The sequence below is a fragment of the Acipenser ruthenus genome, chromosome 19 (genome assembly GCF_902713425.1).
Source record: "Acipenser ruthenus chromosome 19, fAciRut3.2 maternal haplotype, whole genome shotgun sequence".
NCBI classification, from domain to species: domain Eukaryota; kingdom Metazoa; phylum Chordata; class Actinopteri; order Acipenseriformes; family Acipenseridae; genus Acipenser; species Acipenser ruthenus.
The window spans coordinates 32414327-32427067 of NC_081207.1; the positions used below are offsets into that span (position 1 = coordinate 32414327).

At 42.7% G+C, this 12741-nt stretch overlaps 1 protein-coding gene across 7 annotated transcripts in view; it reads right to left on the reverse strand.

Moving 5' to 3' along the window:
• Positions 1–10205, reverse strand: part of adcy7 (adenylate cyclase 7) — a 45670-nt gene extending 35465 nt beyond the window's left edge. For 3 of the 7 annotated variants that reach the window (XM_058992905.1, XM_058992904.1, XM_058992903.1), the window contains exon 1: positions 9659–10204. The gene's annotated coding sequence lies outside the window, so the exon portion shown is untranslated. Of the gene's footprint in view, positions 1–9436; positions 9562–9658 lie in introns of those variants that run through there. The other 4 variants (XM_058992902.1, XM_058992898.1, XM_058992901.1 and 1 more) reach the window with 3 other exon arrangements.
• Between the last annotated feature and the right edge of the window lie 2536 nt (positions 10206–12741).

The window sequence follows — 12741 nt, forward strand, 5'->3', positions numbered from 1 at the left end:
TTACCTGGGGGATGTGGCTTCTGCAGACAAGCCTGACAGTGAGACACCGTTACACTGCACCACCCCTCTTCTGCAAGCACTGCGAATGCAAAGCGCTGTGACATTTACCACAATTGAGAGCCATTTCCCTAGCAACACTCAGCGAGGGGAGCTCTGCACAAGTGTAGTGTTTCAAAATACAGCAACCTGCAGCTTCTTTACACATTACTGCTTAGCCTAGATCACACTGAGGGGCCAGCAAGGTGCTAACAAAGGAATGATACTTAAGTGTTACTACCTGCTGGAGCTTAGCTCACCAATACAGAGGCTTTGAGCAACACACAGCCCCCCCGTCCCCCCCCCGTAATAGAGAAATACTTTCATATTCATCCAGTCATGTTATGGATATTATTTCCAGTTTGGTGGATGTTATACACGTTTAAAAAAATCAATTTACAAAGACCATGCATTCAGATATTTGTGGTCCTTGTATGTGTCAATAGAAAAATGCAATAGGCTATGCAAAGCCCTGCTTTCATGGGATACAGCAAACAGGAATTTGTTCACAAGGCATGTCAAATTATTCATGCAACTTCTCATTGCCAGCATGCAGCAAACATCATACAAGCTTCTCCACCCTCGGATATGTGTTAAAGTTAACCAGGACACTACAAAAAATACAACTAAATAAAATAACCACAAACTACAAAAATCTTAAAAGCAGAATGAAGAGAAATTGGTGAGAGAGGCAAACCCCCAGGTCCACGGGCCTCCGTGTTCCACTTCAATTGAGCCAGGAACCAGGACAGCATGGTCTCCCTCACGTGGATTTCGTGGGTGTTTTTTTTTTTTTTTATCACCTGCGTCACACTAAAAGGAGTCAAGACTGTCATTCATGTTTTTCTTTTTTAATTCGGCCTCTCCCTGCTTGTCCACTTTTTTTTCAGTAAAGCGACCGACCCCCCCACTCTCTGTAGATGCCAGATACCAGAACACAGAATTGCCAAGACAGACACTGAACAAAGAGCATTGTATCACACTCCAGATCTAGCGGCAGCAAACCTGCTCTCATACACCCTCTCCCCACCGAATACCTGCAAACATGCCCTAGAACCAGATGTGTAGCTGTTCTCGTTAATAACAAAATATCAAAGCCAGAGCGGCACTCACAGTTCGGGAACCCCCCCACCTTGTGCAAATATTCAGTGACGGCACCTCGGTCCACTCCAGTAGATAGCACGGAATCAATGGTGCTGATGCTCTCCAGGTCCGTCATTAGCGCGACGCAACGTCCTTGAGTCGCAGCACAATAAAATGTGCTTCTCCCCCCCCCGCCCCAACCCCATTCAATGGCTCAGGCTTACCAGCGATTTGGTTCAAGAGCCACACATGTGACAAACTGAAGTGCTGCTGACTTCACAGTGGGCGGCAGACTGACAGTTCACAAAGAGAATGCATTTTGGAAATTAACCAACTAAGCGGACTATTAAGCAAAAGCCCATTTCAAGCTTTTCCTAATATTTCATCCTCTTCAGCCAGCTGGTAATTATTACTGTCCATGCAACGCTGCGGTATGGAGTAATGACACGAGTTCAAATCACAAAATGTGCCTTTTATAAATGCAACACGGCACTGATTTTATTTGTTTTGTGTTACCTTGAAGAGGAAATGGTTAACCATGGAACAGCATCAGTGTCTGATGGACACTCCCTGTTCTACATGGCCCCAATCATGTGACTTTTCCCAGGATTATTGAATCTGAATATAGGGCAGGGGGGTCCAGTCCCAGTCCTGGAGGGTCACTCCACTCTATCTTTAATTCTAGAATGAACTGCTGCAGGTCTGGATGGTTCAATTAAACAACATACAGTTGAACAGGGTTGGAACAAAGCTCAGGAGTGGAATGGCCAACTTTGGCAACCCCTGATATAGGGTGATAAGGTCAATATTGTCCATTACATGCAGATTTTCCTGGAAATGACAGGAGCCGTCATTTTGGTGCTAAGAATCAAAACGCTGTCGGAACTTAGGAGTGCTCATCCTGTTTCGATTCTGCAACACCAAGCCCTTGAAAGAGTGAGATGTCCTGCAATGCACAGGGTTGTATAGGAGCCACATGTACCTCATTTCCACTGCACACACAAGGCGGGCTGGGCTGGTCCAGCACCAGAGAAGCCTCACTGCATCCCACTGCAGGGCCAGCGGGTCACCTGTACAGCAAGCTTTGACAAAGACAGTGAACACAATTACACCACCCATTCTAATCACTTTAAACGGCTGCAATATTAATGTAATATTTAAGATCAAACACTGTAAACTCCTTTCTGAGGAGCACACTGCTTTTTTTTATTTTTACGACTCAAATTTGACGCCATAAACTTTACAGATGAAGCACAAACAGTAAAACGTGTGTATCGCGTAGTGTACAGTACATTGGGCAATGAGGAGACAATAAAGCAAGTGATTATATAGACAGAGCAAATTAGCTCAAATGAATGGCCATGCAATAAAAGCTGGCTTAGACTCCAGCATGTTTTCCCAGGATTTCAACATCAATACACTGTCACCAAAACAGCACTGGACTCACACAGCTGAATGTTTAATAACCAGCTTCACAAGGTGCCTCCGAGCCTCGTTCCTAATGAATACAGAGGCTGTACTGTAACTGACAGCTAAATACAGCACCTATATACACTCCTACCAGGCGTTACTTATAACATTATACTGCAGTAGAAAATATGGAGAAATCTCAGTGGTTTCATTGCCAGAGGAACAGAACCCCACTCTAGTGTAGGTGAAACTGCAGCAGACCCATCACACACTTCTAATAGGCGGGCGAAACATGGTCCAAACGATGGCATTTACACTGTATTCAAAACCTGGCTTTGTTACTGTTCTGATGGACTTTATCAGCCTCTTTACTATGGCAGGGTGTTAATGTACTGTAAAGAAAGAGTCCTTGGATAACGTATGACCTTTGTGTTTATTCAGCTCCCAGCTGACCACATCTGAAAGTCACAGCTGCTTTCCTCAGCAGTTTAATACTAAAACCAACTCAGACCTTGTGCTGCTCCCTTTGGAACACGCAATAGAACTCTATAGACGTGTAACACCACCATGCCTGCAACGCACACAACACGCAATAGAACTCTATAGGACGTGTAACACCACCATGCCTGCAACGCACACAACACGCAATAGAACTCTATAGGACGTGTAACTCCACCATGCCTGCAACGTGCAGAACGCAAGTTTCATAGTCGTAGCTGGAACACACAGAATAATAAAAGTACTGCTTTGAAATTCATGCTTAATCTAAGGAAGACAACGCAGTCTGTGCCACAGAGACCACAGAGTAGAGTACAGACTGCTGCACAGAATCACATTCTCATTGCACTGGTCTTGTCCTTATATTTGGCAAATGGAATGTCTCTTGTTTGTCTGGTAAAGCAAACGTGGGTCAGGTGTCACAGCATCGGGATGTCTTCCATGCACAGATTACATTTAAAATCAAGCACTGGCTACAGAGATCATTCAAGTTGTGCTCCTGATTCAACATGAAGGGGGCGTGATTATTGCAACGCTAACTCATTTCAGCAATTTCTGATTATAAAAAAAAAAAAAAAAAAAAAAAAAAAAAAAAGAAGAAGAACACACTGCATTTACATTCTTTAACTTAAATAACAAAATAATGCCCACTGAACAGTGGTACCCAGGGGCTGCTGCGATACTTTGTCAGCTGCCCGAGCCTTTCTTTATTTTTGTATTCATGGATTCTTTTTTTTAGTTATTTCAGCATTTCTCATTTTCACACTGAAGCTGCCGCCCTGTTATGTTGCAGGACCCAGATCAGAGGCAGTGCACTTCCTGAGCAGCACACAATCCGTTCCTCATTCTCAATCATGCAAACAGCGAGGCCTGCCTCAGACACTGCTGGATATCAATCAGCAATCCCACGACATTCCTCCCTCATTGACAAAGATACCCATCTGCACTGCTCCCTGATTCTGTGGTAACGCATGTCCCAGGTCCCATGCACAGAGGAACCTGTACAGTACAGTACCCCCCACCAGCTACTGCTGATATCACGCTCCATTCTGTAAACCCAAACACCACCCCCTTATAAAAGAGATCACTTCCCCTTTTTTACTTTAACTGCACAAAAGTGACCCGCTCTCAGTGAGGAAATGCATCGTCATTTACAAAGCAAGAGCTTAGATAAAAAAAAAGATAAAACTGATCACTGAGGTAAACAGTTACTGCTTCGATTTACGAGATATAAATGAATGACTCCTACAAAGAGAGGGTGCTGGCTTTGTAACATCAGGAAAGACTACAATGCTTCACTGTGTTCCTGTTGAACCCTGTGTAACGTTCTCTGTTGGCCTCATTGTCTATAATAGTAGGAAATATACAGTGAAGTTCTGCATGCTCATCTTTACTTTATAATGGAGATACATCGCTGTGCAATCGAATGCTGAAAAGGCCTATTATTAGATCCAGCGATGCACAAACTCCTTCATCACCATCTGATTCCCTTCCGCAGTGATGGAGTCTGGAGAGCATCACGCACTCCGTCCGGGTTCAAACAACTGCGAGATCACTGCAACACCGCTTGCCAGCTCAGTCTGATCTCCCCCAGGTTTACCCCCGCCCCCCGAAGATTCATTTTCAATGCTATATTATTGAATTACCCTGGCTTTCTAATTAACTAATCCACAAAAATAACTGTAGCAGAGGCTGGAGGGGTTTTAATGAGTCCTTCAGGGAGGAGACAGGAAACTTGTTACCTATGTTCAGTCAAGCCCATCTTAATGCCAGCTGCTGCAGGTGAAGGGAGACCAAGCAAGGTGCGCATTTAGGGAATTTTAACAGACTAATGTTCCTCCAGTCTGGGCTCAAAGGAAGTAAAAGGGCCGACAGTCTGGCCTGGGTTAAGAACTGAGCTTGATTTCCATCAAACGTTAACCGGCTTTCAAAACCTTGAAACCCACAGAGATAAAAGCAAAATAAGCTCCAAATCCAGAACAAACAGAAGCACAGACCAGAACTGCGAAAACCATGCCTCTCCACCCCGTCCACCCAAAGCTGGAACAGCATTCGAAGAGGTCGTTTATAACCTCCTACTGCAGCAATGAACACAGGGGCGTGCTTACTGAGCTCTTAAGAGTGAGCAGAAATAATGCAACAGCACAGCACTGCATACGGCACAACACCTAACCCTTTTAACACATTATATGGAGTGTTTTGATTCATCCACTTTATTTGGATTGGAAACATCCCTACAAGAATCAACTAAGCAAATAATTGGACAATCAACCGGTGACGGCAAATTACAAATCAATCTTTTTGTAGAAAAGTCATTAAAGGTTGTTTTAGTAGATGGCTGCATTATGCAAGAGTGCATTAGTCATGTGGATAATTGCCAATTGCCATAATCAGATGGACATTTCTGTATAAAAAATGTAAAGTTACTCCATCTGATTGCACAGAGCGCAGTGGGCAGAGCATTTTATGACATCAAGACTAGGGGTGGAACGGTTCATTGTGTATCGATGACTCATGATGCTCTATTTACAAGATGCATCGTATCATCATAGAAGTATGGATCAATGGGGTGGGGCAGTGTGGATCAAACAGTTATTTTATGTTAGTTATAGTTATGTTATAGTTATTGGTATGCAGTAGTGAGTGAGTGAGTGTGTGTGAGTGAAAGAGAGAGAAGGTGAAAGGATGAGAGAGTGAGTGTAAGAGAGAGAGAGTGAGTGAGGGTGAGAGAGAGAGTGAGTGAGTGAGGGTGAGAGTGAGTCAGTGAGAGAGTGAGGGTGAGAGAGAGATAGAGTGAGTTAGGGAGGGTGCAGGTGAGAATCAGGGAGTGAGGGAGTGAGGGAGGGTGCAGGTGAGAATCAGGGAGTGAGGGAGGGTGCAGGTGAGAATCAGGGAGTGAGGGAGTGAGGGAGGGTGCAGGAGAGAATCAGGGAGTGAGGGAGTGAGGGAGGGTGCAGGTGAGAATCAGTGAGTGAGGGAGGGTGCAGGTGAGAATCAGGGAGTGAGGGAGGGTGCAGGTGAGAATCAGGGAGTGAGGGAGTGAGGGAGGGTGCAGGTGAGAATCAGGGAGTGAGGGAGTGAGGGAGGGTGCAGGTGAGAATCAGGGAGTGAGGGAGGGTGCAGGTGAGAATCAGGGAGTGAGGGAGTGTGCAGGTGAGAATCAGGGAGTGAGGGAGTGAGGGATGGTGCAGGTGAGAATCAGGGAGTGAGGGAGTGAGGGAGGGTGCAGGTGAGAATCAGTGAGTGAGGGAGTGAGGGAGGGTGCAGGTGAGAATCAGTGAGTGAGGGAGTGAGGGAGGGTGCAGGTGAGAATCAGGGAGTGAGGGAGGGTGCAGGTGAGAATCAGGGAGTGAGGGAGTGAGGGAGGGTGCAGGTGAGAATCAGGGAGTGAGGGAGTGAGGGAGGGTGCAGGTGAGAATCAGGGAGTGAGGGAGTGAGGGAGGGTGCAGGTGAGAATCAGGGAGTGAGGGAGTGCGGGAGGGTGCAGGTGAGAATCAGTGAGTAGGGATTTTCGGAGGTCGGCAGCTGAATGAAAACAGTGCCCATATAAACTGTACCCATTCGCTTCAATAGCTTCCTGCTTTTAGAAACCATGGGATCAGGTTAAAAGCAAAATCTCCTCGGCAAATGGCTTGTTACTTGAGGAGAAGCGAGCCAGCTTTCAGAGACAATATGCAAGGCCAGTGCGTCAACCCACTGTGGCGCCTCTCCCTCCCTCCTGAAACACTGCGAGCCAAGTTTACTTTTTATTGTTTGATTTGTTTTGTTTTTTTGTCCAAAAGGATCAGGCGTGATTCAGCGAGATGAAATATGTGGTTAGGAACATCTAAAAAAAATAATAGTTGTTAAGAATTAAGAGTTGATCCCCCTCAGTTGACAGTAGAATATATTACAAAATCCCATCCAACAATAAGTCTTTAGAGTAATAAATAGAGAAAGAGGGGTAGAGGGAACAGAGACTAAACACTTTCAAACAAGTATTTTAAGTGTAAACCAGTGTTTTAATGTGTTCTGACTCGAAGTGAAACCACAGACAAGTGACGTAACTAGAAACAGTGAGCATTCACAACAGAATTCAGAAGCCATAATATATGAACACAGTATGCTTTACCATCAGTGACATTTTGGACTCACTGAAAATCAGCTCCACTCAGTTTAACATTGTGAACAGATTGTTATCAACGAAACAGCAAAATAACTGAGCAAAGAGACAACCTGCCTGCAGAGTGCTGGACAGTGCAGCTGGGCCTTGCTTTCATTTTGAGTTAATGCTACACACAAACACGAAAAGACAGAGTCCAGAGCACTAAACTACCCTACATGTACAAACAGTGCCTGAGTCTAGAGCACTAAACTACCCTACATGTACAAACAGTGCCTGAGTCTAGAGCACTAAACTACCCTACATGTACAAACAGTGCCTGAGTCTAGAGCACTAAACTACCCTACATGTACAAACAGTGCCCGAGTCTAGAGCACTAAACTACCCTACATGTACAAACAGTGCCCGAGTCTAGAGCACTAAACTACCCTACATGTACAGACAGTGCCTGAGTCTAGAGCACTAAACTACCCTACATGTACAAACAGTGCCTGAGTCTAGAGCACTAAACTACCCTACATGTACAAACAGTGCCTGAGTCTAGAGCACTAAACTACCCTACATGTACAAACAGTGCCTGAGTCTAGAGCACTAAACTACCCTACATGTACAAACAGTGCCTGAGTCTAGAGCACTAAACTACCCTACATGTACAAACAGTGCCCGAGTCTAGAGCACTAAACTACCCTACATGTACAAACAGTGTCCGAGTCTAGAGCACTAAACTGGAAATGTTACAAAATAACACAATGGCTATTTTTCCACGTTGTGTTTCAGGACAGATTACAGTCCCGCACCTTCCCTAACCCCGCCCTTGTGAAGTATGTGCTTCACATGTGTTGTGTTTCCAAGGTGGTACCAGAAGCTGCCTGGGCTTGACTGCACTGCAGAGAACCACTGCCTGCACCAGCTGCTCTGTCTGATTAAATGGGATCTCCACTCTCTATCCCACCAGACAGAGAGGAGAACCCTCCCTTCAGCGGGGGATTACTGATCTAATCACACAGAATACGGAGGAATACCTCGCACACACTGCTGTCTGCAGGTCAGTGCAGACAGATGTTTTTTCAAAGCAGGTTTGCCTCTTTGATTTAATGTGTGTCAGATCACAACATCACCAGATTGCTCTTCAGCAGGAGTGTTCGACCCTGGTCCTGGTAAGCCATAGGGTCTTCTGCTTTTTCATTCCATCCCAGTTCTCAATTACTTAACTGAACCAATTGTTTTCTGAATTGGTCAACACTAACATTTTTTCCAGGTCTTTTGCCATTAATATTTTAAAAGATACCCAGAAAACCTGCAGGACTGTGGCTCTCCAGGACCAGGGTTCTGAAAACAGGGGCCTCAAAGAGCCACACTTATTAAGCTTTTGTACCAGACAAAGTTTGCAGACTTCTCTGTTTACTCTAAAAGAAGCAATAATAATAATAATAATAATAATAATAATAATAATAATAATAATAATAATAATAATACAGTACTGCAGCAGACTGAGTTTTAGAAATAAAAGCTATAAGTGAGGACACAGGCTCTTCTGTTTCTTGGGTGAAAGGATTAACATGTCACTATTTTTATTGTAATTTGTTTCCAAATTAAAACAAAACAAAAAAATTAAATAAATAAAATGACTTGGCATTTAGACTGCACTGTGGTACCCCTGGTTCCATCGATGCTCGTAAAAAAGCTACATTCATTTAAAACCAGACATCAGACACTAAGGGACGCTTTTCTTGGGTCTTGGTTTCCCAAACACAGAGAGTTCACCGTGTGCTAGTACCAAAGCGATCAGTCAATACGTGGAAATAAATACAATATTATTTTCATTATAACATGTAAATTATTGCGGTGATGTTTTGCGTTTTATTTGTAATCTCTACTCACTGTACAATTGCATAATCAACTTATAAAAACACAGCGTTTAGATAAGTGGTTTTTTAAGAGAAACATATACAGTACAGGTATCGAATTACATGCTTTAAACTATACACAGCACGTATTCACAAATTACAACCAGTTCAATTTATCCGCCAGGGCTCTCTGCCGCCCGCACAGTAAAGTCAATTGCGATTTACCAATAAAAATGACCACGAGAAAACTCTGTACTTAAACTTGTTTCATCAAAAGTTAATGCCAATAAATATTTGTTTAAAAAGGGTACAGGCACAAGTTTATTATCTTAACCAGAAGTCATGCGAGCAGCTCAGTATTGCGGTAACACGGGCAGGCGGAACTCAATAATGTAGCTATAAAAACCGCATGTATCAGCATGAACTTCCATTTCACCGTGTTAACAAAAACTGCACTTACCATCACGCAAAAAAACAAACAGTACGTTTTGGGATTACATCGCTTGTTTTAGACTTCCTCTTTTATGAAAAAAACCAGACTCTTTATATTGAAACGAATTACAAACAAAACACTGGCTACGTGTCTCAACAAATCCGCAAACAATGTTTTCGATCAGGTAAAAAAAAAAAAAAACAGGGAGACACAAACATTGAGAGTTCTAATGTGAAACTCAGAGCTCACCTGTGTATCGGCTGTTGAATTCGCAATACAGAGAAGTGCCGCGGAGATCTGGTTTTGCTTGCGATTGAAAAGTCCTTCTATCATCCGGAATTGTTCTGTGAACAGAGGTCCGCTACAGTGTCAGCGTGAGAGAGAGTGAGAGTTCATTCCTTGTTGAGAGATGCAGCCCTGGAGAGCCGTGCGTGTTGCACTTCCCGCTGCGGTGTACACTACTGTCTGCTTCTCTGAATTTGTCTTACAGATGCACTCGAAACGCGGAAATAAGACTAAGCGCGGTGAACAAACAACGGAAAACTTTATTTTGCCTTGTGCCAAAGAAACAGTCTGTGTGTGTCTTAATCTGGCAGACTCTATTGTTTATTGAGAACGTGATGGAAGTTGCGCGCTAGAATTTTCACTAGACTAGATACTTGCCGGGAGACTGGACTATGCTGTGGAGGTACAGGGAGGTGTAGCCTACCTGTTTGAATGCAATGTTACTATGCCAGGATAAGAAATAAGACTCCCCCTGCATAGCAGTTTGATCCAGTCCATATTTTGCTATGATTGCAAGGACGGAAAGAAGACACCCCCTCCCCAATTGCATAGCAATTTATATAAGACACACCTGAGCTAGTTACCTAAACATTGTGGCTAATGAAGCTCGTATTTAAACGTGGAATGGGTGAAACTGCTATGCAATATGAGTCTTATTTCCATCTCTGTTATACAGAACCAAGTCACAAAACCATGTAATCAAACTTAAATAAATACACCCCCAGCCCCCATCATTATCGACTGTGATTGCATGTCTTGGGAGAAGTGGAAGTAATTGTTTGTATTGACAGCCACAAGTCAGTTATGCAGTCTGTATCCTGCTCCGACTCCTGTCATTTTACAATGTATACTGAATCTGTATTACTGTATACAGTCCATTTTTTATATTTAGTTCCCAAGTACAATCTCCTTTGTCTCACTTTATTGAACATATCAAAATGTACCACAATATGCAAAATATAAAACATGCAAACAAGGGGTCACATTATATGGAAGTGACTAAGTATAGGCAGGGCAGTCAAGGGGCAAATATCTAGTTTGTTTTTGTTTCTAAAGTAGATCGCCTAGATGAAATAAAATTTAACAAAAAAACATTAGAGTCCAAAATAAAAATGAACGAAACGTCTTGCCCCTAAATAGGGACTCGCTGACTCAGTGCACTTCAGAATTGGTGTGACAGCATGTATGAGCTTCTTACACAAGTCCTGAAAGATGATCTTCCTCCACTCTCCCCAGTTTCAACAGGATCTTCCTCCACTCTCCCCAGTTTCAACAGCCCGGTTTTCCATGCCTGTTCTTTTTACCTGCAATCTCTTCAATTGCATCCCAGCAATGTTCAACCAGAGTCAATTGGATCCCAGCAACGCTCAAGCAGATTCACTGGAGACAGTCTGAGATGCAGACCACGGACCTTGATGATTCCACCCCAATGGGAACTGAACCCCGACTGCATGCAGAGCTGAATAATCACCACGTGCTTTTTTGACATTACCATTTCATATCGAGAGACAAATGCATTTTAACATAATGAAATCCACAGGGCTGCAACATTTAAATGAAAAATTTATTGATATATTCACAAAAAATACATAGTTTGCAAAAAGTTCTTAAACCCTCCAAAAAGTACAGCTAGAGTATGCAAGATGATACAGAGGAAGATATTTATTTGAACAAAAGAAAAAGGAGAAAAGAAAAACATGATCTAAAAACAAAAGAAACTAAAACGCACAGTTCAACTGTCCACAATACTTAAGTTTGCTAGACTATATATATATATATATATATATATATATATATATATATATATATATATATATATGAGAGAGAGAGAGAGAGAGAGAAAGAGAGAGAGCAGCTGCTCATTTCTGAGGATATCATAATATACCCGATTTTGTTCAAGTTAAGATTTGTACCTAATAACAAGCCAAAAGATGACTGAAACCCCGATATTGAAAACTGCAACAACAGATGAACAAGTGCAAACACACAATGGAATTCGCACTCGGGTACAAGGATAACTCCTAGCAGCAAACAATACTGGAGTAATGAAGGTGCCTCGCACTGCAGAGAGAACATCTTTACATTCCAAGCCAAGGAAAGAAAATGGCAAAGATAACAGTACTGCACATGAACCAGCACGGATAACCTGGCAGACCCCTTCAATACCAACACTGTAATCAATCACCCCGACGCAAAACACCTTCATGAAAAAAGACCCGCGCTGTGGCACTTTATTGCAAGAACCATCATTTGGAAGTCAAACAATCATTACTTGTATATCAAGAAGTCTGAGAGCCTTTAAAGGTGAACCAACATCACTATAGATCAGAACTATTACACAGTGTGAGTGCGTGTTTTACTCGGGGCTGAATCTGAAGCAAGATGTTGGGGAAATGTGTGTGTAATTTATTTATATAAATATTACATATGAATGTTTCTATAATTGTACTTTTCTAAATGTATTTACACCATTTTTAATGAAACACGTACAGATTAGCTCACTAAATAACAGCACCACTGCAATACATTAATATGTACAGTACCGACATGTTGTGCTGTAGTCTCCCCCTAGTGGTTTATAAAGGGAATGCAGTGAATTCTGCAAACCCAAGAGAAAGTATACAGTACTGTATGCCATCTCAAATGCACTTTTAAACAGTTCCCTTCTATAAATCACATTAAATCAGTATCAATATCCCTTTGCATAGCCGTTCTCAAGGAGAAATACAAACAGAATATGGCCTCAGAAAAAAAAAAAAAAAAAAAGCAGGAGGACAGCATCTATAATTAACAGAGTTGTACATTTATAAATGTGTTCCTGGGAAAGGTCTGGACTGCAGTTCTAATCCAAGCTCTGGGACAAGGTTAAAACACAGTGTTCAAAATCACCCGGAAGGCAGGAGGATGCTATCAGCTTTGCGTTTGATGTTTTAAAATATCTATATAAACAACTTTAAAACTGTTGCACGTTGTGAGGTACAGGACTGAGATTTGTGAGAACATGTCTTTGGTAAAAGAGCCTCTCACAGCGGGAAGCTGTTTTATAC